Here is a 25592-nt window from a genome sequence, read left to right on the forward strand (position 1 = left end):
GTCTTTGACACCGCTCTCGGCCATGGTCGAGTGGCTGTTGGGGCACCACCTCCAAGCCCACACCCGCTGTCCACTGACTTGGAGGTCTGCCTAACACTCGGAAGAAATATCACTAAGTTCCATTACACTTTTGGCGATTTTCCATATTTTATTTTAAATTTAAATGGATTTATTTTCGACATTTTCTGATATAACAATTTTTATAAGGTAACCACTACCATATTTGAATAGAATTTTGGTTATTAATACTAAGGGATATTTAAGTCATACTAAACACTTTTTTCTTTTTTCATATGTAAATTTGCATATTCTTACATAATAATGGTTATTAAACTATTATGATTTTTATTGGATGATTGGATGAATACGAAAGATAATGTGGCACAGCCACCATTTTTGTGATCTTAGCAAAATAGTTTTTTGAACTTCTTACTCTGTTCTTGAAAAGATACATTTACCATAATTTACAATACAACAAGATTCACGTTTTCAACAGTTCTCTGCTGCCTAAAAAACAAGCTTTCCTGTTAGTAAGTTCGAAGTATGGAAATCTAGTTATTGAAGTTTCACTGGCCCACCTATTGATATACTATACATAGTTTTTTCTGTGTATTTCTCTGGAGAATCTGAAACAAAAAACACGTTACGTGCACACATATTCTGCTGACATCAGCTGTTTTGGGTAGAGCTTACGGCTTAGATTTTAGCTCTGACCTCGTTCTCGCACGGCCCACAAGCCAAAGTAACAAACAAGTATGAAAACACAGAGAAAATAAAGCAGAGTAAAATACGGCAGAACAAGCCAGAAGACAACACAAGAATATGTTGTCCGATGGGCAAATATTTGTCGTAATGCGTAGAGCAAACAAAGTGCCTCTGATGATGGAAATATATTTGGGGAAAGACTCGAAGCGGCAAGCCATAATGCATAACTCATACGCCACGTGGGCGGGAACCTCCACTTGATGTGAGTTGATGTTCGCCTCCTTTTTCTTGTACCCGTAGAATGACAAAGTTGAAAGGGGCGAATGTAGATATCGCAAATGGGTCGTCATCAACAATCTTTAAGCGAAATTAACTTGAGACGAGCGAGATACGAGAGCAGGAAAGTTTTGAGACTCATTTAAAGCATAACTTTTCAAATACCTTATAGTCATTAAATTAATGACAAGTCTGCGTTTTATGAAGAACACAATTCTCAGAATCCTGTTGAAATGCACTTGAACCTTTAAGCCAAAAATGTTCTTGGTTAAATTGGTTTACAGGAGCGATAATAAACTTTTTAAACGATAGGCTTAACATATTCTTTATAAATCAGCGCCATCTCTAAAATATCCAACTTGCAACTATTGATGTATTTTTAGACTTTGTGCTTATATTCAAAAGTTTTTAAAGAAGTTTATGCACTTTTCTTAACATTATCCTCACATGGAATACTTTTAAATATTTAAATAAAAGTACTAAGCTCATCCGCTGCCAGAATGTCCCCATTTGTGTTACATACTCAATTCCATTAGTTATTTGCCTGCCACAGATCCGAAAACAAAGCGGTGAAGTAACATTTTCATTACTCAAGCACTCCAGCCCGGAAATCTGTGTCCTGACCTGTCTCAAAGTTCGTTTGGCTGGGCTACCTGTAATGCAGTCACAGGCCGTAAATAATAGACAAAAGCCAAAGCCAAAAACTATGTCAGCCGGGGCACACGAAAATAACCAATACACCAGTAATCCAACAGTTTGTAGTCCTAAAAGAAAGAGTACAAGAGTACAAATCCAGCGGCAGGAGACTTTTCTTTGTAGCCGCCTTAAGGATTGTTCCCCCTATATCCTGCCGTATCGTATATAGAGTACATAATGTATCCATGTGTGTCTAACCGAGGAGATAAGTTGCGGCACACACACTAAGGAGGGCAGCCTTTCTCGGTGGGATTACCTCCTTTCCACACCGAATTTTTGCCCCATCCTTGCAAGTGCGGCAGGAAAGGAATTTTCAATTTTTGTTCTTTTACTTTTTGACTGACTTGGCACTTTGCTTACTTTAAGTTCGCTTAGTTGATGAGCTGCTGATGACTGGAAACTGCCTGCGAAGATGCCTCGTTTGCTTTTAGAATTCGAATTGTTTTTTGCTCTGTAGATCCTTATGTTTTTGTGGGTGACATGAGGCGTCGGCGACCTTGACTGTCAGCTGCACGCATTTCACTGCTCGAGCCTCGGAGCGGAGGCTGCTCTTTAAATCCTCACTGTTTCATCAGCATTTTCCCAGTGGTTTAAGTGTGGCTCTGCTGCTGGGCAATCAATAAAACAACACTCCGCACACGTTGCGTATACGTAACGACTATCTGCTGATTCGGCACAATTTTGCTCTGGGAAAAAGCACAAGAACACACGGGGCACTGGAGCACTTAAGCACTTAGGCAGCACAATTTTCCTGCATTTTCATTGCTGTATTTCTATTCAATTTTTAACTTCATCCGCCTAACTCAACGCGCTGGGCGATTTATGCGATTTTCCCTGGCTGCGCGCTGGGTATTCTGCACGTAACGCGTCCTTGTTTCAACTACTGACGTTCGAACGTAATGAGTTGGCCACAAACTCGGAATCCTGGACGCCCCGAAAGGCAGGCCAAAAAGAAGCTTTCGCCTCTCTGGCACTTCCATTCAGCGGATTTTGTGCGCACGCGCAGCCAAGATTTTCATTTTCCTTCGCTCTGCACGTGTTCCCGCTTTTCCGACTCTCGCTGTTGCCTCTCCACGTTTTTGTTTTGTTTTCGCCATTCGTCGTTAGGCAAGGTTAACAAAAACAAAGCTCTCTCCGTCGGTGTGAGCGTTTGCCCGCTCGTCTGTGTGTGTGTGTGTGTGTGTGTGTCTGGGCGCCAACATTCCAAAACATCTGATTGCTGTCAAAAAATGTTGCATGCGTCAGGGATTCCGACGGACATGCGCGTTTTTCCGAGGATATTGTGTTCTCGATTTCAACTTGACTCCGGTTAATGTGGGTTAATTCTGGCACGGCATTGCGATGGTCAGGTGAGCTCGGACTGTTCGGAATGTCCGAAAATTCCAAGACACATCGAGTTGTGCTGCTTTTAGTTGCAAAGCTATAAAGAAGCAGGAATTTGAGGTAAAGGATAGTAATGGGATTATTTGGGAGCTATATTAAAGGCCCTTTAAGAAGCACAATCCAATTTCTTTCATATTGAAGTTGCTCTAAATAACGAACAATTGTAGGAAAATACATGATTCCATGCCTTGAGAAGCGCTTAAAGTAAAACCCTTGGAGAGGAATATCTACCCTAAATTCCTATAGAGCAAATCAGAGCTTAGCAGCAGCCTAAGCCAACATTAAAGTGCCAACACCCACTGTGCCACCAGGTGGCATCTGCCTTTTGGTGCGGACAAACCCGAAACTAACCACAAACACCAATTACGCGTACGCCCCTCTGCCGGAAAACAAAAAATATGCCACGAAGCGCTGGCTGGAAGCGAAATTACGGCGGGCACCGCAAAATAAAATGAGACAATCCCGGTCCAGGAGGACCAAAGCCAGGTTCCCAGCCCGGTCTTGCACCTGATCCAGCGGCAGTTAACCCCAACTGCAGCTAGTTAGTTAGTTTCTGGCGACCTGCATGCATGCATACTCGTACATATTTCAGAAAAGTTGCGACATTTTCGCAGGGGTTACTTTTTATTTTGCAGCCGGCGCGTGAAAATCCGAGAGGTGACACTTGTCCAAATTATCTTGCTGGATAAACAAGCGCACTTAACGTGTTATCAGAGGCAAGCGATGCCGGGATCCAGGATCCCGGATCCAGGATGCAGGATCCAGCAGGACGAGGCTGCCACACACACACTCGCACTCGCCGAGGGTGAGAACATAACCAGCATTGTAATCAAAAGCAGGCGAAGGCTGGAGGAGCGAACAAAACTGACATGCAGTTGACTCCAAAAGAGTCGTAGCCTCGCAGGACACGCGGCGGAGTCCTCCTGCCACCACCCTCCATCCAATGGACGCTCGGCAGTCAGAGTGTGACCGAGTCGAGAGGGAAGCATCTTTGCACTGCAAGAAAGCTCTACCCCACTAAAATGTCAGGTGTTCGCGCCACAATTTAAGCCTCTTTAATTATGAAAAAATATAAGTACCTCTCACTATCCTTACCTGCATCCAACAAACATTCTATACAAGAAGTGTGAGTTTCGTTCCTATAAAGAAAGTTGTAAAGAGAGATAACAAAAGATACATTTGAATTCATATTCATATTATAAGTGCAGAGAATGGTTCAGTTTCTTTAACAGCGGAGCTTTAAGGAACAACTTTCTTCCAGTGCACATGAGTGTGAGTGCAGGACCTTGTTTGTGTGCGTCCGCACAGGCGACAGCTGCTGCATAACCCATACAACCCATGCAGCCCGTAAAACCCGTACAACCCATATAGCCCATGGAACCCGTACAAGCCGCGCACTCAAGGCGAGTTGAAAATGTTTAACACGAAAAGGAGTTATCACGCTGACAGCCTAGCTGAGGCCCGGGGCCGAGCGTCAGAGGATTCCGGGCACTCGCAGAAGTCGGCGGAGTCAGGAGTCCGGAGTGCGGAGTCCGTGGAAGTCGACGTGCCTCACTGCAAAATTATGACAAAGTTCTGCGGAAGAAAAATGCCGCAGAGGGCGTGGAAAAAATGCTTTGAAATGAAATCCAGAAAATAGGGTTCGCCTTCCCTTTAAGACGCGTGATGTGCTAAGCAAGTAATGATTGCCCAAGGATAAGACGTTGGCTCCCGAGAGATGGGAACGGTCTTGAATTACTTTAATGCCAGTCCCATAAGCCTTAGCCAAGGATAGTTTTTGAAGTTATCCTCGTTATTATGAGCCCTACTGACTTACTGAGCTACACACAAGAAACTTTTAGATACGAAACTTAATAGTATTCAGATATTTACACGCAATCAAGTAATAACATAATAATAATATGACAATGTTATCCTTAAGAAAATAAACTTTACTACTCTACTTATAATACACATAATTATAATTATACTATTATATTTTGCTTAAACGATTTAAGGTATTGACACACTGTTAACAAAATGTACAGACTTGTTCGATTTAGTCTGGATTTCGTAGACCATAAACTTCTTTCCTAGGGCGAACGTGGCTTACATTGGAGGGTCAAAACCGCAGGCAGTGCGACAGGTCTCAGACAGAAATGGGTGGCTGGGAAAATCGGCGGGGGGAGAAAGAAGTCGTGCTAAGTCCTAGACAGGACCCCACGCCTATGTTCATCGGGGGGTTGTCAGCTAGTGACACTCAGTAACCCCCATCTGGTTTTTTGTCTCATTCCGCCTGCAAGTGAGTTGAAAGCGCGGTCGAAGAGATGAAGTAGCCACAGTTGTTGCGGCTCGGAAAAATTAAGTTCCTGGAGGTCGTGGTTTCAGCATTTTTCCTGCTTTCACCAGTCGATTAAAATGGGATAAATCTGTCGGTTTGCCGCTGCGGTGGCTTTAGTCACCTCAGAGTTGGCTTTAAAATCTGTCCACAAGGCATTTAACACGGCGGCCGCACGGATTATGGCTAAGTCGGCGTGGCTAATTACACATAAACCGTCCGTGTTCTGTTTCCATATCCGTGTACACTGAGCAAAATACCGTTGTCCAGCTCAAAGTAAAAACATGCTTACAATAATTCGATAATAATTAGCACGATTAAACTTTTGTATTTTATACTATTTCAAGTCGGGGATCTCGTCATCCTAAATTGGTATTTTATTTTTAGTAACAAGATGCTTCGACTTTAAGAACATTTTTACTTGCAGTCGTGCGAAAAAATACGGTGTCAAGAACGTATTTTTGTGGTGCACCCTTGTTGTTTTAGGCATGGCTAAAAACAAAACATGGTCACAAAAGGCAACTTAACCCGTTAACGCGTTAAAGAGCAAGCCGAGTGGCTAAAAGCTATGCCGAGCAGCGACTACGGCGATTATGATGCTGGAGATTATGATGCTGGCGAGGATGATGATGACTACGGCGACTGGTTAACTCTGGCTGACTGGCTGCCTCGGTTTACTGGTTGGTTGCCTCGGCTTTTTGCCCGGCCCAAGTTGGCCAAAAGGGGTTGTGGAATGGCAAGTCAAAGACTTTTTGAGTGGACTGCAGCACTCTGCAGAGGTTAAACACTAACCTGATGATGCCAAGCACAGCCGCACAACAGCAAGAAATGTGGAGAGGACTCCAGGGGTTTGCGATGGTTTAAGGCAAATTTAGAACACTCTTTTCGGGCGTGGTAGTGTTGCAAAAGGGATATGAAACAAGATCCATTTATTAAACCACTTCGAAGGTAAGTTAATGCTTAAATAAGTGAAGTAAAAATTGCATGAACCACATATGATTTAAGTAATATTACTTTCCCAGGGGCAACAGAACTCCTCGCTAACCAAACCAAAAGAAGCCACCAAATATTTCATAAAAATTTGCAGCTTTTGGACCAACTGCATATGATAGTTGAAACACCCTGGACGTTCTGGGCCCTTTCCGCAAAACCATCAAAGTGGGGTTCTGTTTATGCAAATATGTTTGGGTCTGAGGTTTTTCTTTTGCCGCCCGTGTTGTCGTCTCTGCACATTTGCAACTGTGTTGGGCGTTATGTGGAAAGCAAAAGGAGGCACAGCATTTGAAAACAGGTGAAAATGAAGACATTTTGGGTGTGTTCAAGTTGAAGTTTGTTTGCTGGGAATTTGCGAGAGTTTGTTTACCTTTTGCTGGCCAGAAACTTTTTGCGGAGTTTCTTTTTTGGGCAGTTACCACTTTAAGAACATGGGCAAACAGCAATGTGGTTGCAGTCTTGAAATATGAAAACATGATGACTTTATGAACACTGAATGTGTTCACTTTTTTTTTGGCATATGTTTTTGTGAGTTATTTTATTTTTTGTTTACCTATCTTCTGCTGGTTACGGTGTGTGCATCATCAACGATGTTGTGACGTTGACGAATAACTTTTAACACTTTTTGCTAACGCAGCCGGTTAGCTTCATCTTTTTAACGTTGTTAAAGAAAAAAAACATGGTCCCAAATGTAGTATAGTATGCAATAAATTTCTATTATGGTGAAAGGTTATATGACAAGGACTTTGATTTATGACATTACTGTTAATATATAATATTTCGTTTGCATTTCCATTTCCGTTCTTATGAAGCTTTATTTCTGTTGCTAGACAAATGCAAATAATTCTAACATAATTTCCCAGACGAAAGCCAAAAATTGTGCGGTATATTTTTTGACATTTGGAAAACTGGCAGCGAATTGGAAATAAATATATGTTGAATGAATAGTAATTTAACTCCTTGACTTTAACAAGAAGCTGTATACTTCCGCTAGCAATTACTTCTAATACATACAGATATACTTTCATTGGATCCAAAATAAAAGTAATTCAATCGACTTCCAGCATTTTTTATATCATTCTTCAAGACCAATTTGAATTTGCAACCGAAGTATTTCCCTAAATGATAATTACTCCTTTTTCTATGCCATTTTGTGCTTTAATGTCTGAATAAAAAATTGGTGCAATAGCCATTCAAGTTAAGTTATCAGACTCCCCCGGCGGCCTTCTCTCCACGCTTACTCGTTTCCACTTTCCACTTTCCTTTGCTTTTCCAACCCAGATGGCTGGCAGCCCCGAAAGCCAAAAGAGGCTGGGGTGTGGGCGCATGCAACTAAACCAAAACTACACTCAGCTCAACCTCAAAACTAGCTAACCAACAAACCTTATTAAAATGCGAGCCCCCCTTAACCCATTACTCCCTGACCCCTGACCGCCGAGCCCCGCCCCATCTCCCCCCATTCGCCCACGCACGTAAGGAAGCGTATAATTTAATTAAATTATCTGGGGCAGCTGCTGATGCTGCTTCTGTTGCAAGTAGCAACGAAAAATGTGCATCAAAGTGCACTTAAATCATCAGCGAGGCACGGCGACATACAGAGAGATAGAGACGGATATAGAGAGCTAGAAGGAGAGGGTCTGCGGGAATTGGATAGAGGCAGAAGGATGGGATGGCCGCCCAAAATGGCGTTGGCTAAGTGCCGTGGCAGGGAGTTGAAAGTAGAGAAGAGGCCACTGAGAAATATACATGTTTCGAATGAATCTATAAGATATAATTCCGATATAATAATAATAATTTAAAAATTCCTTTACTCTATTAAAATAACATTCAAATTTGAGACTAAATGCGTGTTTGGTACCGGCCATTAATATTTATCATATTGATAAAATAACTTTAATATTTTCTTCTCAGTGCAGCCAAAAGTGGGCTGGTGTGGGAAGTCAGGCAGCCAAGCAACTTTGTACTTTGACTTGTATTAGTGACCGGAAATGCAGCTTTCAACAAGGAACAGGATCAGCGCAGGAGCCGCCTCAATGACTCGCCAAAGGCAAAGCGGCACGGAAAGGGAGTTAAGGTTGTTGGCAGCGGGAAGGGGAACGGGAGCGGGAAGCTTGAGCGGAACCGTTGACAAATGCTTTATGTATACACAGACTTGTTGAAATACTTTTATTTGCAGCTGGTACAATTTTATGAGCAAAGCGTTTGCATTTGAATGGCAAATATATTTATGAAAGGAGTAGAGGTCGACTCGGGACTGGGGGAAAAAGAGCAAACTTTGCTATTTAAGTGTACGAAAGTTAACGCTCAAATGGGATGGAAAATCTTTAAAAGTTTACTTAAGACGTAGCCGTAAAATGCTAACGCAGTGTACAATGCAACTAAATAGAACAATTCAGCGCTAACCACGAGGTGAAAAATTGCCATTAAGATGGTTTTTGAAAACACCTATAAATGTAGATCTATATTTTTGAGTGCATTTTTCCCGAGAATTGTTATATACTTCTCTTAAATTTATCCTGATATAAACGATGTGCATCCTACTCTATGTCATGTGTGCCCAACTAACGCAGCTTACTAGCTTCCCACGTCAGACTCAGCTTCTTAAAGCCTCCCAATCTGCATCAAGATTAAACAGCTAATGCTGTAAGGGAAAATCCTTTTGGGACATGCACCAATATCATCGCAGTCTCAGCCAACCCCCCAAAGAACTCAGTCAGCAATACCTTGACATCGTTTTCCGCAGAATTTTCCTTTAAATTATGCACGACATTTTCCGTCATTGTTTCGATGCTCCGACTTGCTTCGCATATTTTTTTAGTGTCAAGTCTCGTGGGAAAACAGTGGAGGGGGTGGGGGTGGGAAAAGCGAGGATACCGTCGCCCTAATGCATCGAAATTTTACTTTTTTGAGCTCAGCTGACATGCAAAATGAGTTAATGGCATTGGCAGCTGGAGGAAAGTGAAAACAAAAAGCATCTTAGTGGCCGGGGAATACATATTCCTCAAGCGATTTGCAGTTGATAAGCGAATGTCAACTGAATTTGAATGGAGTCAAATGGAGATAATCGGGGCTCGCTTAAAGCAGAAATTAAGTCCCCCAGAGCCGAGATATTTAATTTGCGCAGAGATAATCCTAAAACGAGAAATTCCATGCAGCTTCGTGTGCAAATATTTGAAATGAAATCCGTGCACCACCCGATAAGGTCTGGTGGGCAATTCGACCCCATAACATTGTTATGCCAGCAATCATGAAAACTTAATTAGAAGCTTATTTGGTGTTTTACAAAAACGTCACAATTTGCATACCGCATTTCATTTGCTGCCCCTCGCATCAGGCGATAAACGGACCGCAAAACATTTCGGCCCAACTGGGCAGGACGGACCAAGTGGCGGAGCCCACTGTAAAACACTAAAATTAAATGTGCTAAAATTAACATAAACAATGAAACGATAAGCACAAAATTGGCCTGCGCCAACACACTCAAACGAATCACACCGACAGCCGAATGGAAAATTGAACAACTAATTTGGTTGAACGGGTTTTGCCAATTTGCACAGAGTCGGCTTTGGGCAACTTAAAAGTTTATGCTAATTGAAAATGTATAAAAGGATTGCAGCTTATGAATCTAATGTACATTTAGCACCAGCCGAGGAGGAAACTACTTGAGTCTAAGCAAGTCTGAAATGAGCATATTTAATCATCTTAATTTGTGTTTCACTGGTTCTCACAGTTCATTGAACTTGCCGTGTAAGTTAGGTGTTTGATGTTGAGTTTCATTGCGTTCTATTATTAATGGATTTCAATTAAGAGCCAATACTATTAACACAAGTGAGAAATAAGAATTTTGTCCGGAAGATCGATCTCAGTGAACTTAAATCTTATAAGCCAGAGCACAAGTTTAATTTGTGTCAAAGGTTTTCCGGCATGATGAGGACTCCTTTATCTTGTTACGCCGACATCCATACAAGCACAATCCGCAGCACCTCGAGAACCGTCAAAATGCAAATAAGTTGTTAATTAATTTTGAAACGTTTTATGTGCCAGGCCAGGGGTCGTAGTCGTCATCTTGTTCCGCACATAGTTCTTGGTCCTTTTGTCGCAGCGAGCTTGGTGGTTGTGTATGTGTTTCTGGGGCCTGCTTGTTAAATTTAATAAACTTATGGGAACTTAATTAAAACGAAATTAATTCACATTCCCTGGCGCAACTTAAAGGCAGCCCGCAGTGCGCTCGCACTTCGGCAAGGGGGCGTATGCGTAATTTCGCCAAGAATTGCAGAGCTCATTGCGCATACGCCGCATTGTCTGCTGGAGGAGAGCTTTGCATTAATTTTGATTTTCATCTGGTTTTATTTCATATCGTTTTTGGCAAGAATGTTGCGCGCTTTTCGCGCTTTTCACGCTTTTCTTTCTCCATGTAATTTATATGCGCGCAATGAAATGTTTGCAAAGTTACTCGCAAGTTCCATGCCTTCTTTTGTTGCCCGAAACAGCGCTTCTTCTAATTAAAAACAAAAGTTTTTTAATCTGCTTTATGGCATAAAGGAAAATAATTATGCATTTTTTAGTGGGCACTCGGAAAAAGCAAGGGGGATAACTGTTTTAAAGTAGTAGTTATAAGAAATAGGTTGGATTTAACAAAATTTTGCTTGCGATTCGATTGGCTTAGTGATAAATAAACGACAAAACTTATAGAACCATCAAATTGAAATGCATTAAAATATAATGTGATTTGACCATTTGCCACTTAAATACCTTGTGGAACTTCCCGTGCTCAACTGTATTTTGCTTTTTGGCCCAATAGAAGATTAAGTCAGGCAGTGAATTTGTGATTACCATTTAGTGGTGATTGCCAAAAGTTGCAGAGTTGCACTTCTGTGAGTCGGCCTGCTTAGATATGTAAACAATCCATTAACTAGAAACTTAATCAATTGGAACTAGTTTGGAATGGCAAATGCATTTTGCCGAGCACAGCAAATGCCAGAAATCGAACTTGGAAACCGGCCCGTCTGCCCGGCCAGGATTCGCTTCATTTTCAAAGTGCCCGAGAAGTTTTCCACGGAAGTTTGTGGGTCTCACTGTCTGTCTGTATCTATAATTGAGTGTGTTTGCCAAAGGTGCGTGTGTATGGAGTCGAAGCCGTATCTTTTGACCAAGATTCAGCTGCAAACTTACAGATTCTGGCCAAAGTTTACGTGCGGCTGCTACTGCTGCTGCTGGCCGAAAGGTAACTGATAACTTTTGTGATTTAAAATTTGAGTTTAGATTGGGTTTTAATTGTATTTCGGCTCTGGCTGGCTCCGTCCTTCTGTCTATCCGTTTACCTGGCTTGTGTAAATTTGCCAAGTGCCAGGCGGCGATGATGAATGAACGATGGTGCCGAAAACGGGTTTCGACTTCTGGGTGGGCTTTGAATTGTGTTGATTCAGGCTCCGGACATCCAACTGGGATTTGATAATGGAGCACCATGGAATGGTGTGGATGGCAGTTTGGTGATTTGATGAGGGTTATCAGCAAGGTTAATTATTAGGCCCAAGTAGCATGTACATACACAATCTGGGAATTTAAAATCAAAACCTATAGCAGTCAAATAAAACTGCTTAAAAATATTTCATTAGTCAAGTATTGACAACTTTACATTAATTTATTGCTTAAAAAGCATTGAAACTGAAAAAAGGGTATACCATATTCGTTAAAAAGTATGAAACAGGCAGTTATATATATATTATATATATTCTTGATCAGGATCAATAGCCGAGTCGATCTAGCCATTTCCGTCTGTCCGTCGGTCTGTCCGTTCGTATAAACATCTCGATTTCAGGAACTATAATATGATATATAGAATGGATTCAGTTTAAGCATAATTATTCCAATGTCTTTGTTACTCGTATAGTAAAAAACTATACTATATTCGTTGAAAAGTACGTAATAGGTGAACGGAAGCGTTTCCGACCCTGTATTGTATATATAATTTTAATTAGAATCAGACTATTTACACGACTGTGTCCGACTGTTCCTATGAATGCTGTGATCTCGAAAACTGTAAAAGCTAATTAGTTAAGATTCAGCAAGAAGATTTTAGAAATGCAGACGCAACTCGAGTATTTCGGTAATCATTTATCAAAACACCAATATTCTCTGAATCACTACATTACTTTTGAATTTTGCAGATAATTTAAATTCAACAGATTATAGGACTGTGATTAAGAAACTTATAAGGCGCTAGAGTGCATTTTCGGAATAATTGTTCATAAATGCCATAAATGCTGGAAAATTTTCTACCAATCATTTTCGTGTACGTTCAGAGCCAACTTTTCATTGAAATAAATATTAATTTGAAGCATGTTTTAAAACGAATTTTCAATTGAATAACTTCTTATTATATCTTTATTTATTAAATTATATATTTATATATTATATATTTATTATAAATTTATTAAATAATATATCATATTTTATATTGCCAATTAATCTCACAATATCTTAGTTCTTAGTGGAATGTAAGATAGCCGAGGTAAGAGATATTTAAGTCTAGTCGACGATTGGCTGTTTTGAAAGGCATAAAACATGATAGAAGGCCCAGGAAAGCCTAATTATCAGTGAGAGTATCCTATAAACACATTCTGCATCGAATTCACAAAGTTCCATGCACACAAAACAAACTGATATATCACATGTTATATTGACAATTAATCTCACAATATCTTTGTTCTCAGTGGAATGTAAGACAGCCGAGGCAAGAGATATTAAAGTTCAGTCGTCGTTTGGCAGTTTGAAAGGCATAAAACAAGGGAGAAAGCCCAGGAAAGCCTAATCACCAGTGAGAGTATCCTATAAACACATTAATTTTAAGAACGATTATATCTTGTTTTAAACATGTTTAAAACATGTAATATTTTTTTAATATTGCTTAATGTTTATTTTTATCATTTAATGTAGCAAAGTTTAAGAGAAAAGACCAACACTACTTCTACTTTCAATGACTTATCCGCCTTTTCACAACTCTCGTTGTATTACCATTCATTTCGATTTCAACTCAGCAACTTATTTTCGATCATTCCTGCCATCAGACCTCCTGATCCTATCGATAGTTTCCTATCACACTGCCACCACCATCATTTTTGACATACATTTGTACATTTATTTCGTTGTAAGTAATCACGTGTTGATAATTTAGAAGAGGATCTGCGCAGGAACAAACGCGTAGTTGAGTGGTGCGGAGCTGGCCAAACGCGAGGATTAGGCCAATGTAGCAGCCAAAGGAGTAGCAGCGTACTTGGTCACCAGTAGAGCAGCAACGGGAGCAATCTCAGAAGCAGCAGCGATGCCATTGTTGTTCCTGGCGATAATCTGGCTACTGGTGGCGGTCTCAGCGCAGGCGACTGGGGGTCCTTTCTAAAGAACGTACGTATTTGAACATGGTGAAATCAAAGACACTAGAATAACGAGATGCGTAACGCCATACGATGTTTTGGCACACGACTTTTTCGCCGTGGCTCTAGAGGTGGCTCCAGGCTCTCTCGAGTTTTTGTTCACGAGCGAGAGAGCGGAGAGCTCTACAGCAATTGACAGCAGACAACTCTATGCGTGCCCACGTGTACTCACGCATTGTAAATTTGACAAAATATGCCCTTTGCCATAGAAGTTCTTCGACTTTAAATCTATATTGTTTTTCATTAATTGGCACCCTGTGGAAAATTCTTGTTTTGCATTGCCCTAACGTTCTTATGTACAAAATATACCAAAATAAATTTGAAAAATTACTTTATATTAGAATATTTGTCATTAGAGTATTTAGCTTGCGACGTGTGAAAAATTAATAAGGCAATGATTGTTGATTGCGTGTGTCCGCACTTTGTTCCTCAAGATATGACTTTTGCAATAAACAGTTCTCATATTTTTATTTATTTTATAAATTTGTATAGCTTAATAGACTCGGAATTCGAGAAACTGCATAGTGCCAAAGCAATGTATGGCCGTTACGGATCTTGTTATTCTAGTGTCTTTGGTGAAATATTTCGTTGTCTTGCTTCTTCGGAAGGCTTTGATATCCCACTGCTCTTCGTGGAGCATATTTATACACGAATGTGCGCTCATTTAAATGCGTTGACAGTCTCCCGTTACCATTTACCATTTGCACTTTCCCGTAGTTTAGATTTCCCACTGCTGAGTGCAGAAGGTGGAATAACTCTTGGTGGCCACTGAATTCGACTGCCTGAGGTCACAGACGCAGTCCCGATGCGGCGTATAAAGAGTGGTATGGAATGTGTTGTGCCGTGACAAGATCAAGTTTCCGAACCGAAAGCACCAGATCCATAATCAAAATGTTAAATGTTAAAATCCGTAAGTTTGGAATCTTAGCTTTCTGCCCTATTTACTAATTGTATTTTATTCACAGGCCGTCCTTGCCTTGGCTATCGTTGCCTGCATCCCTGCCAAGCATGGACTCCTTGGTGCGCCTTTGGCCTACACTGTTGACGTGGCTTACTCTCCTCCTCTGACTCACTCTGGTCCCGCTGTCGGGGTAGCTGCTCTTGCTCCAGTTGTGATCTCTGCCAGTAGTCAAGTTACTGTTCGGAACTACAATGGCATCGCTCTTGCTCTTGTGATTGCTCCCGTGGCTGATCCACTTGTGGCCAAGTACGCGGCCGCTCCTATGGCTGCTCCGTGACCTACTCCTCGCCTTTGGCTTACTCCGCAGCACTGAGCTACGCCGCAGCTTCTGCATCGCTCCTTATCTAAATTACTAAGCTGTGATCACCTCGGAGACAACGATAATAAATGGAGAAATAATAAAACGTTATTCAATTATATATTCTCTTTTAACACGTTTCAAATGAATATTTATTTCAATGAAAAATTGGCTCTGAACGTACACGAAAATGATTGCTAGAAAATTGCCCAGCATTGATGAAAAATAATTCCGAGAATACACTCTAACGCCATCTAATCTAATCTAATCTGATACTTTTATTAATCACAGTCCTAATCTGTTGAATCTAAATTAACTGCAAATTTCAGAAGTAATGTAGTGATTCAGAGAATATTTGTGCTTCGCTAATTATTAACGAAATACTCGAGTGGCGTCTGCATTTCTAAAATCTCCTTGCTGAATCTTAACTAATTAGCTTTTATAGTTTTCGAGATCACAGCATTCATAGGAACAGTCGGACACAGTCGTGTAAACAGTCTGATTCTAATTAAAAATATATATACAATACAGGGTCGGAGACGCTTCCGTTCACCTATTACGTACTTTTCAACGAATATAGTATAGCCTCTTACTCTACGAGTAACAAAGACATTGGAATTATTATGCTTAATCTGAATCTTTTCTATATATTATAGTTCCTGAAATCGAGATGTTTATATGAACGGACAGACGGAAATGGCTAGATCGAATCTGATAGGGATCCTAATCAAGAATATTTGTACTTTATAACTTCAGCAACGCTTTCTTCAACCACTCCTTTATATAACAAAAGAAAATTCTACAGTCGAGTACAGTTCAAATCAATAAATTAAAACGAATCTAAACCTTTTTCAAAAAGATTGAGCGTGACAGTTTAGCTTGGCCTCTGGACATTTGAGTGAGAGTGTATAAATGTTTTTGGCATATCGATATAAATTTGTAAGACAAGTGATGATATAATTATACCCGTTACTCTTTGAGAAGTATGTAACAGGCAGAAGAAGGCGTTTACGACTATATAAAGTATATTTCTGATCACGATCAATAGCCGAGTCGATCCAGCCGTATCGTACGTCGAGATCTCAGGAAATATAAAAGCTAGAAGGCTGAGATTCAGCGTACAGATTCTAGAGACAAAGACGCAGTGCCACGCCCACCCTTACTACCACAAACTCAAAATTTTGAGAAATGTGTTAATGTTTTTTTTTTTTAATTTCTATTGATTTGGAACACAACTTTTAGCCACGCCCACTCATTTTATTCCCCAATATATATCGATATCCCAGAAAAATGATGAAATTTCGCGTGTGCATTCACACTAGCTGAGTATCGGGTATCTGATAGTCGGGGAATTCGACTTTAGCATTCTCTCTTGTTAGATTTCTACTTACTCCTTGCAGTTATTGAATCTTAAGAATTCTTCCCCCTAGTTGGAACCCTATGTTTGTGTTCCTCCTGAAAGCGATTTACAAAACTTCGCCTCTCTCCGCAGCATTCCACATGTGATTCTGCCCAGCATACTGAGATGATATAAGGCTCTGGGAAAACGTTGAATTAATGCTATCAGAATGCTTGATTTATACCTAATTCTGTGTGGGGGTTTTCCATTCTCGCCGCCCCTCCGGAGCAGCTTCCTTCGGAAAACGACATCGGCAGCAGTTGTCGCTTCACACATTAAAATATTACAACATGAACTGGAAACATGAACACGATGACACCCCGCACACCCATACACTGACAGAAATTATGATGTGTCAGCAGAGCATGTTAGTAGGGCCCTCTCGCTCGCACCCGAGGCGAACATAAGCCCGAACATGAGCTCATATTTCGTCGAGCTATAAATAAACTAAATTGCCAAAAGTCGAGACAGTAGAACCCAAGGCAGGCGTTTTGGCTTAACGGCAGATTAAACAGGATGTGCGTGACCCAGAGTTGGTATCGTGATTAAGGATATCGCGGCACGAGGCGCGTGACGAATGCTGTTTAATTCTGGTTGCTATGATTGATATTGAAAAAAAGAGTAAGGTCTAAAAATGTCGAGTTTCTCGGCTATCACATACCCGATCCTCGCCATATCGTTCGAAATTGGCACGAAATGTTTTTCAAAATTGTGGGCGTAAACGCCTTTTGCTATGGTGTCTAGTGAAATCTTACTTAAGTACTTACAATTATTTTGGAATAATTTCTAATCGCCTCACTTGGGCAGCACTTTCGAAAGTGGAACCCACTCGCCACGCCCATCGTGTTTGCCATTTGCCTGTTAGCTTTTATTAACTATGCACGCGTGTTCGGGTTGTTGTTGTTAGCGATTACAAGTATAAAGTGCATGACTCCGAAGACAAGCTATTCCACACCTGGGGAATTTGCTCGCCGAAAACTTTGCAGCCAGCTAATTGACGGGGTTTCCGACGAACCCCGACCCACTCTAAAAAATAAAAAAAAAAAACCCATGCGCCCCGCCACCCACTGCACTCAAGACAATTGCTGATAAAACGCGGGTAGAAAGCTCAAATAATATCAAAAAAGATAAAAGCCGTTGGCCCTCATCTCGAAAATTTACTTTGTGCGGCGACTGTGAAAAGCAAATGAGCAAAGAGAGTTGCAAGCACGCCACTAAGCCACCCAGCCAACCAGCTACCCAGCCAAAGGACCTCCTTTGCCACCGAATTTCCACACCACCCAAGGGACCTACCATATGCAAATAATTGCTGTGAACTTTTGGCACAGAAAGCAGGCAGTGGCAAATGCAATAGAGCTCAGTTAGCAATCAAATTACGAGTATCAAAAGAAAACCCGAGAAGAAGGCAACCGAAAAAAACGAGCTCCGAAAATGTTGACAAGCCAGAAAATGTTGGTCCGCTGGACAGGACCAAAATGTTAATTGGGCTCATGACACTGCCGACCAAGGCATAAATCATAAAAATGTAACACCAGCGACACAAGGTGCCCCGGAAAATGGAAATGCAGGCAGAGCCAGAAGGGCGGACCAATATTCTGGATGCTTGGGCTCTCCGGCGGAGGATCTGCACCCAAATCGGGCGGAGGCATCGGAATCGGAGAATTGGGAGAAGTAGCTGGCCAGACGAGACTAACGAAACGTAACGACCAAGCGAAAACTTAACAAGTGTGAAGGGAACGGTGATGGATGATGGCCAGGATAAATGCCCTAGAAGGTCCTGCGGATTTATCAAGCTGGAGACACGCTTTTTCGGTGCATTAAATGGGTGGTGAAATAAGGAACATACTAATTCTAGATAACTATGTTATTTGTAAGAAGCACAACTGTGTATTTTATGAATTTAAAAATGATTAAAATAATGATAAAAATTCAGTTAACGAACACTTTTCAACTTATCCTTGTAGTCCAGTCCACCCCGCATATCCTTGACCCATTAGTGGGCACAGAAATGAGTTTATGCTCGCCTGACTCCAACTTTTTAGACACACACACACCCAAAGCAAAATGTGGAAAAAATTTAGTCAGATGGATGTGGATCGAAAAGCCAATGGGAGGGGAGATGGAAACTTTAGACCACTAGAACTCCGCGAAGTGAAATGTAAGTACAACGTAACTTAAGCAGTTTTACATCTTCAAGCAGCATGAAATTGATTGATGGCCAGAACTCACGCCGCCTTTGCCGGGAAGTAGAGAAAAAATGAAAAATGATTTGCGCGGATTATGAATTTCCAACGTTTTCGCGGCCTCCTTGACGCCCCCTTTCCCTGTCATCCATCTCGCCATTCAAATGGGCGAACGCTGAAGGGGCGTGGCTGGGGACAAGATGGCCAGGGCGAACTTTTTAACCTTGTGCTGGTGGCAGGGACGTGGCATTGATTAAAGCCGTCGCCTGTCACCAAAGTCAAAGTTAAGAAGGTATTAGCCAGGGATAAGGGATTGGGAACAGGGCAAGGGCTAAGGCCAAGGGACATGGACAGGGTCTCTGGAGGCGACGGCTGATTTACACATTTCCGCTGGCCTCGGCAGCCGAGCAAAAGACAGCTGATTGGCTTCCCCAGGAAGGATACACTGTCTTAACCCTTACCTTGGCATCTGTGCTTTAAAATCAACAATGTGACTTTGGATCAAATGAAATGCATGCATGAAACAGATGTGTCATTTTAATGCTGCCTATAATTCGTTATATGTTAAAGAGTCCCATAAATTATTTTTATCAAATTAATTGAATTTATAAACATAAATATATAAACATTCTATAATATCTCCCTTGAAAACACGGATTTCTAAGACTTGACCTTAAAGCTTAACCCTCATCTTAACAGAACTGTATATTGGTTTAAAAAATCATAGACATAAAAAAGTGTTATAGTTGATAGTTATTATGCTTCTTTCTTTACAGAAAATCAAATATCTGCCTATATCCATTAAATTTTAACATGTTTTTTTTACAACTTTAACCATGTTCCATCCAAGAAGGCAAGAATCTTTCTAGTATATCAGTTAACTTTTTAAATGCATTCTACTCTGGAGAATAGCAGATTTCCTATACTAGCTTTGAAGTGCTGACTAAGTTGGGTAAATGGTTAAGGATATTTAAAATTTAACTCCCTAAGTAATTTTCGCACACGTATATGTGCTACCCGTACATGTAAGTGGGTCTACAAATGTTTCACTAAATTGTGGTTGCTAAGTTCAAGGCTAACGCTTTTTTGCCCAAGGCTCCTTGGCTTCCGAGGTTCCGAGGTAGCATAATTAATTTTCGTTTAATTGCCGGGCGCTAGTTAAACTAACAAGCAGAACACACTTGTGCAGCGTGTTGCCCTCCCTTTCTGCCGTGCTGTGTACCGGTCCCTTTCACTCTAAATAGCTCCCTCTCTCTCGCATGGCCGGCAGCATTTCAATTAATTAATGTGCCAACATTGTGGGCGTAGTAGAACGTTCGGATCAGGCTGAGAAATGGGGGGAAATTCGCAAGTTGACAGCGGCAAACACAAGTTAGCCTACATATAAAGCAAGAAATCAAACATGGCAGCCCCTGACCAGCAGGACGAAAGATTTGGATAGTGTGGGCCGCTTGGACGGATGGATGGATGGATGGCTGGATCCAGAGGAGGAGCAGAGGAGCCAACTGCTGCTGTTCCCATTAATGATGAGGTGCTGGGTGGTTGGACTGGGACTGGGACTGCCCTACTGTGCCATCTACTGTTTCTTCCACCACCGCCGTTTGTGTGAAAGCGTTAACGACTTCCGATAGTTGCAAAAGTTGAGATACACCATTCACACCCCTTTTCCCACACGAGAACTTGAAAAGGATTCGCAAAAAGCGCCGCAGGAAATGTCTGATAAACTGAAAAAGAAGCAAAACCAACACTCACATGCGCTGAAGAGGGATGCGACGCTAGTTTTACAAAGCTTAAGCAAATATTTCTCTTTACAAGCAGCCTAATTATTTTTTGGAGGCTAAAAAATAGTAGGTTTTAGTAATTGATTAATACATGTTCTCATTTAAAGTAACCATAGTTACTTTTCATTTCGTTGGGAAATGTAAAGCAATGCCTTCGTATCGATATTCTATTTTATGAAGAAATTTATTAACTTAAAGCTTAGTTATTTAGTAAGCAATTTGTTTGATTTTTTGTGGCTTTTATTATATTCCAAGCAGTTGTCAGAAACACCAGACCCACATATCCATGTGTTCTAACCGCTTAATCAACCCTCTGAGAGGATGCACACAAAGGCCAGGGATCGGCCAACATATGTTGTATAACTTCCAGCGCCGACTCGGAGCCTCATTATATAATTGCAACTGTTTTGAAGTTATGACGCCACCCCCCAACGTGGTGCATGCAACGCACCCCCTCTGGAACATCATCCCGCTCGGCCACGACCATGGCTTGTGTTTTGTGTCGTAATTTGTAATCTCAGCGCTGGCATGTGGAAATTTGTTATCGTTTTAGTGTTTGTTGCTTAAATTGCCACAGCAACGCAGCCACGATGGGAGTGGCAGGGTGGGACAGAGCACAGAAATGTGAAATAAAGCAAAAAAGGGTTCCAACGCGTCTATCATATTAAGTCGGTATTTATACGAGCGTGTGTGCGCTGGAGTTTCGTCTAGACTTTGCACAGGTAACCGACCAGGCCAAAGTAAAAGTTGAGTGAACTGCAAAGGCTTACAAATAAGCAGAAAAGGAAAATCCCGGAGTGGAGAGGTGGAAAATCAAGCCCGCGCGGCGCTGCTAAGTATGCTACAAAATATTATATTAGCAAACAAAAGCAGCTGCAGCAAGTGCTCACACACACACGGAAACATGCCAGCTTGGCTTCACCACAAGCGCATTGCGTCACCAGGTCGTATACGTAATGTGCGAGTGCCTGTGTGCGTGAAAGAAAATTATATTGAAATTACAAAATCCCCGTGCTGAAAGGAAAGTGGTGTGAAAACTGCTGCAGAATACAAGGTTGCGGTGGGTCATGACTTGAGTATTTTGCTTAAGTCGTCTAGTCGCTGGGCTCATTAAATGGATGGATGAAGATCTTAGAACACATATAAGCGAAATCACCTAAACGAAAGGCTTGGCTCAGCTCTTTAGCCGGCTAATTGTATGAGGCGCTCATTCATATTCATACTAAATGACAGGTGAGTGCGGTGAATGGGATTATGATTAAAGGAATGACTTTCTAAAGTATAAGAGGCCCTACAGTTAACGCATTGTTCACAATAAGGCAAGATGTGTAATCTAAATAAAGGCGTTGGCCTACTGAATAAAACATTCGTGGGATCTAATATTTTACGAGTAATGTTAAAATACATTAACATTTATTTATTACAATCAACTGCAAGCAGACCGAGATTTATGCAAATATTGTGTATTGCAAATCTGAGTAACCTTTCGCCCCCGTCGCATCCATCACAGGTGATAAATCCATTCAAGGACTGTTCAACCTTGAAAATCCAGCCGGATAGACACCTCCCGAATAATGGCTAAACAAAAACAAAGTTCTTTGCCACACACATTAAAAACAAATTACAAATAGATGATTGCGGGAAACACTTTGCGGCTCAAATGGAATTTAAACCACTTCTATCAGATGCTTCTGTGTAAATATTTACACTTCGTTAGCTGCCAAAGATACCCACAGCGAGTACAATGGAAAAAAATTAAATCCGCCGCAATTGGAGGGGGATTCCCATTTGCCTTAAACACACGGCGGAAGTTTAAAAACCGCTCCGTCTGCTCCTCCTTGTTTTGTGTTGCTTCGAAAAGCATTTTATGCAAATGCCTAGCGCCAGAAATAGCCCTAAAAAATGGGAAAAATACAGAAATACATTTTCTGGGCCAGTGCATGACAAAGGAACACAAAAAGCTGTGCGAATAAAGAGAATTTTAAGTGCTCCCGAAGAAGAACTTGGGCTAAATTAACCTGGCAAATTGCAGGCAAAGATAAATCTAATATGAGCCCAACTGACCCACAAATGAAGCCATCTCGGATCAATTCAAGTCAATTTGCTAAAAATAAGCGTTCGAACTGATAATTTTTTTGTTAGCTCCGGCGATGGCTTAAATGCAAAGACCATTTTCAGTTTTTCCTGCACTTTCCACACTCCACACTAGCGCCCGCTTTCCCCGTTCTTCTCCGCTTTGAACCGACCACAAACACCTGCTGGAAATTCTTTTAATTAGCGTAGAACAAAGGCAGCCAAACGATGATGACGATGGGGTTGCATGGCGGGCAAATTGAGAAAAAATAAAGGAAGCGGACCCAGGCGGAACAGCCAAACAATGAGCGTTAAATTCTATTCAATGGCAAAAATGGAAGCAAAGCAAATAATTGAAGTAGTTTGGCCAGCCAAGAAAAGCGGAATATAGAAAGAAGGGGACAAAAACAACATTAATGAGCTTGCTCGCTGCCTCGCTCTTCCGCTTTTCCCAGCTTTCCCCGCTTTTCCTTCGCGCCGCTGAAAATGTCATTACTGAAGGGCCAGCAAAACGGATGTCGAGTTGTTGTTTTGGTTGTTCTTGCAGCCATTGTGATTTGTATTTCTTCTTTGTCGACTGCCCTCAATTGGCAGCTTATGCATTTGACAGGTATTGATTATGATTATGTTGTTATTTATTATGAAGTGGGCGGTGCTTTAAACTCTGATTGAATTATTGTCTAAAGTAGCTAATGACCGACGCGCACGAAAATTAATTGCCCCTTGATTAAAGTTGGAAAGTTTAAACAAAGTAAACATAGTAGAAAATTAGAAGGAATTCTATATTCTATATATATACACTATATATTTAATTTCCAAACATTAAATCTTTGTCTTATGTATAGCAATCTAATTTAAATGATAATGTTTCTTAGAAATAATAAATACACACAGCCAAGTAGTTTAAAAGATGCTCAAAATATAAAGGATATCACCCAGATTTAGTGCTAAAAAAACATAAATTATGCATGAATATGGCACAGGTGTTTACGTCATCAAAAGACAAAACTTTCCTTTAAACAAAGCAGGTTTTTCCAGGAAAACTGGAGCTCCACACGCAGCCAAAGGCAGCGAGCAAATGTGGAGCAGTACAATAGAAAACCTCGCGCACAGAAAATCAGGAAAAATGGAGGAAGAGCGAGAGACAAATGTTTTATTCAACATCTGAGCGGAGTTTCCAGTCAGCTGGCCGGAGAGAGGAGAAAAAGAAAAGCTTTCGCCAGCTGAGTTTTCCGAAAGAGAGAGGGAGAGAGAGAGGTTGAGAAAAAGGGAGAGCAGAGCACGTGCTGGTGCGTGAAAATATTGAATGGCAGACACAAAGAGCAGCGCTCAAAACAGAGAGACAAAGGATTGCAAAATACAAAAAATATGCTGGGAAATGTGCCACACACACAGCTCTACATACATGCCACAGGATTTATACATGTAAGGGAATGGCAACATATGACAGCTGTCATGTTAGAGTCCTTAGCAAAAGCAGCAGCACCAGCAATGAAAGTTGGGTTAGGTTGTGGAATTGAGATTAGAAACGAACAGGCGGAAGTGGAAAGCAAGCTGGATTAACGGCTGCAGGCGGGGATTATCAAGTTGTCAATGAATAAGTGAAATGGATGAAGATATAAGCCAGGCGCGAAGCGCCCTAAAAGGATTATTAAAGGACCTTGCTCATGCCGCAGATAAGAAATTGCAGTGGGGCGAATGAAGCTCTCGAAATTGCTGGTTAAATATTTGAAATTTAGCCCTGCACTTCGCGAAAATCTAGTGAAAGTGAAGGCTTTAAATTCAAAATGTTCCCATGTACCAAAATATATAAAGTATAAATTTAAGTCGTATTTTGAAAATGATTTCCAATTTTTAAATGTTATATCAGTGTAATTATTTCATTTGCCATAAATTAAGTTTAAGAAAGGATTAATTCTTAAAGGTAAAGTTCAATTAGCGCCAATACTTTCCGAACTCTGCCACAAGCTGATTTAATTAATAAGTTATCAAAGGCACTCGGCGAAATTGGGTTAAGCCAGCATTAACCCAATATCTGGCCGGTGTAACAGTTCCGCAAGGATTAAAGCTCGTTAAGAAGGTGACTTCCGAGTTTCCTATCAAATCAGGACCAGGCAAGCCCAGTGACCGATGAGGGAAATCGAATACGCAGCCAACTATGCCAACGCAAATTACAGTCAGGAGCAGACGCATCTGGAGCCGGAGCCCTGGATCTCGAATCCTGGCAACAGTTGTCAGCCTCGGCGCCTCGGAAATCTGAGCATCTTGCATATGATGGAAAGGGCGTCAAATCAAAGAGGGTTAAATGACGCGTGAAATGCTAAAAGCAACCAGATCTGACTAAAACTCCGCTTTAACAAACGGAAAACGGAAAATATATGGAATGACATAGGATATCCAAAGGAAACTATAAGAATTTAAAACTAATACTTGTTAAAATACAATAATTCTCTTTATCATTGAGTGTAACTGCTCTTTAGCAAGCGAATATTTCGCTGTTTAAGATGAATGCTCTACGGCTGAAGCCTGGAGGCGCAATAAACCTGGCCGAAACTGGATGACAGTTTCCTGGCCGAGACCCTGGAGGATGGCTGCATGGGAAAAGGCTACGGATCGGGAATGCGCGATTCCGACCACAAAATGCATGTCAACCGCAGCAGCGCAACGCGGACAAACAACCATAAAAACAGGGCAAATTAATATTTTATAACTTAATTAAAAACAACAACAAGAGCAGCATCAGCAGCAACGGCAGCAGTGGCAGTGGCAAAAACAAAAAAAAAAAGAAAACAAGGAGCGAGCATATATAAATATAAAAATAAATGGACGAAAAAGCATTCCTGAGGTCGCTGGGAACTTAAAGTTCCGCGACATGATAATTTTTCATTATTCATACGCAGCGGTGGCCGCTGGGAAAGCTTTTCTAACGTAAAACACTGGACGCCGCACAGTCAATTTAATTTTAATTTACACTTCATGCATAAAAAATTAAACGCGCGTTGCCATGTCAATTGATGAGCGGCGAAATCGCGCCACACGCAGCTTTTTGCTATCTGATACTCATTCAGGAGGTCCAGGATGCGTGGCTCCTGTGGAA

At 41.2% G+C, this 25592-nt stretch overlaps 1 protein-coding gene and 1 pseudogene across 2 annotated transcripts in view; one reads left to right on the forward strand and one right to left on the reverse strand.

Annotated features, from left to right (window-relative positions):
* LOC117140704 overlaps window positions 1-2557 on the reverse strand; it is a 67880-nt gene extending 65323 nt beyond the window's left edge. For both annotated transcript variants that reach the window (XM_033303769.1, XM_033303770.1), the window contains exon 1: window positions 2038-2557. The gene's annotated coding sequence lies outside the window, so the exon portion shown is untranslated. The remainder of the gene's footprint in view (window positions 1-2037) is intronic.
* Window positions 2558-14617: 12060 nt separating this feature from the next.
* Window positions 14618-15170, forward strand: LOC117139995 (annotated as a pseudogene).
* Window positions 15171-25592: the final 10422 nt, after the last annotated feature.

The sequence above is a fragment of the Drosophila mauritiana genome, chromosome 3L, assembly GCF_004382145.1.
Source record: "Drosophila mauritiana strain mau12 chromosome 3L, ASM438214v1, whole genome shotgun sequence".
NCBI classification, from domain to species: Eukaryota; Metazoa; Arthropoda; class Insecta; order Diptera; family Drosophilidae; genus Drosophila; species Drosophila mauritiana.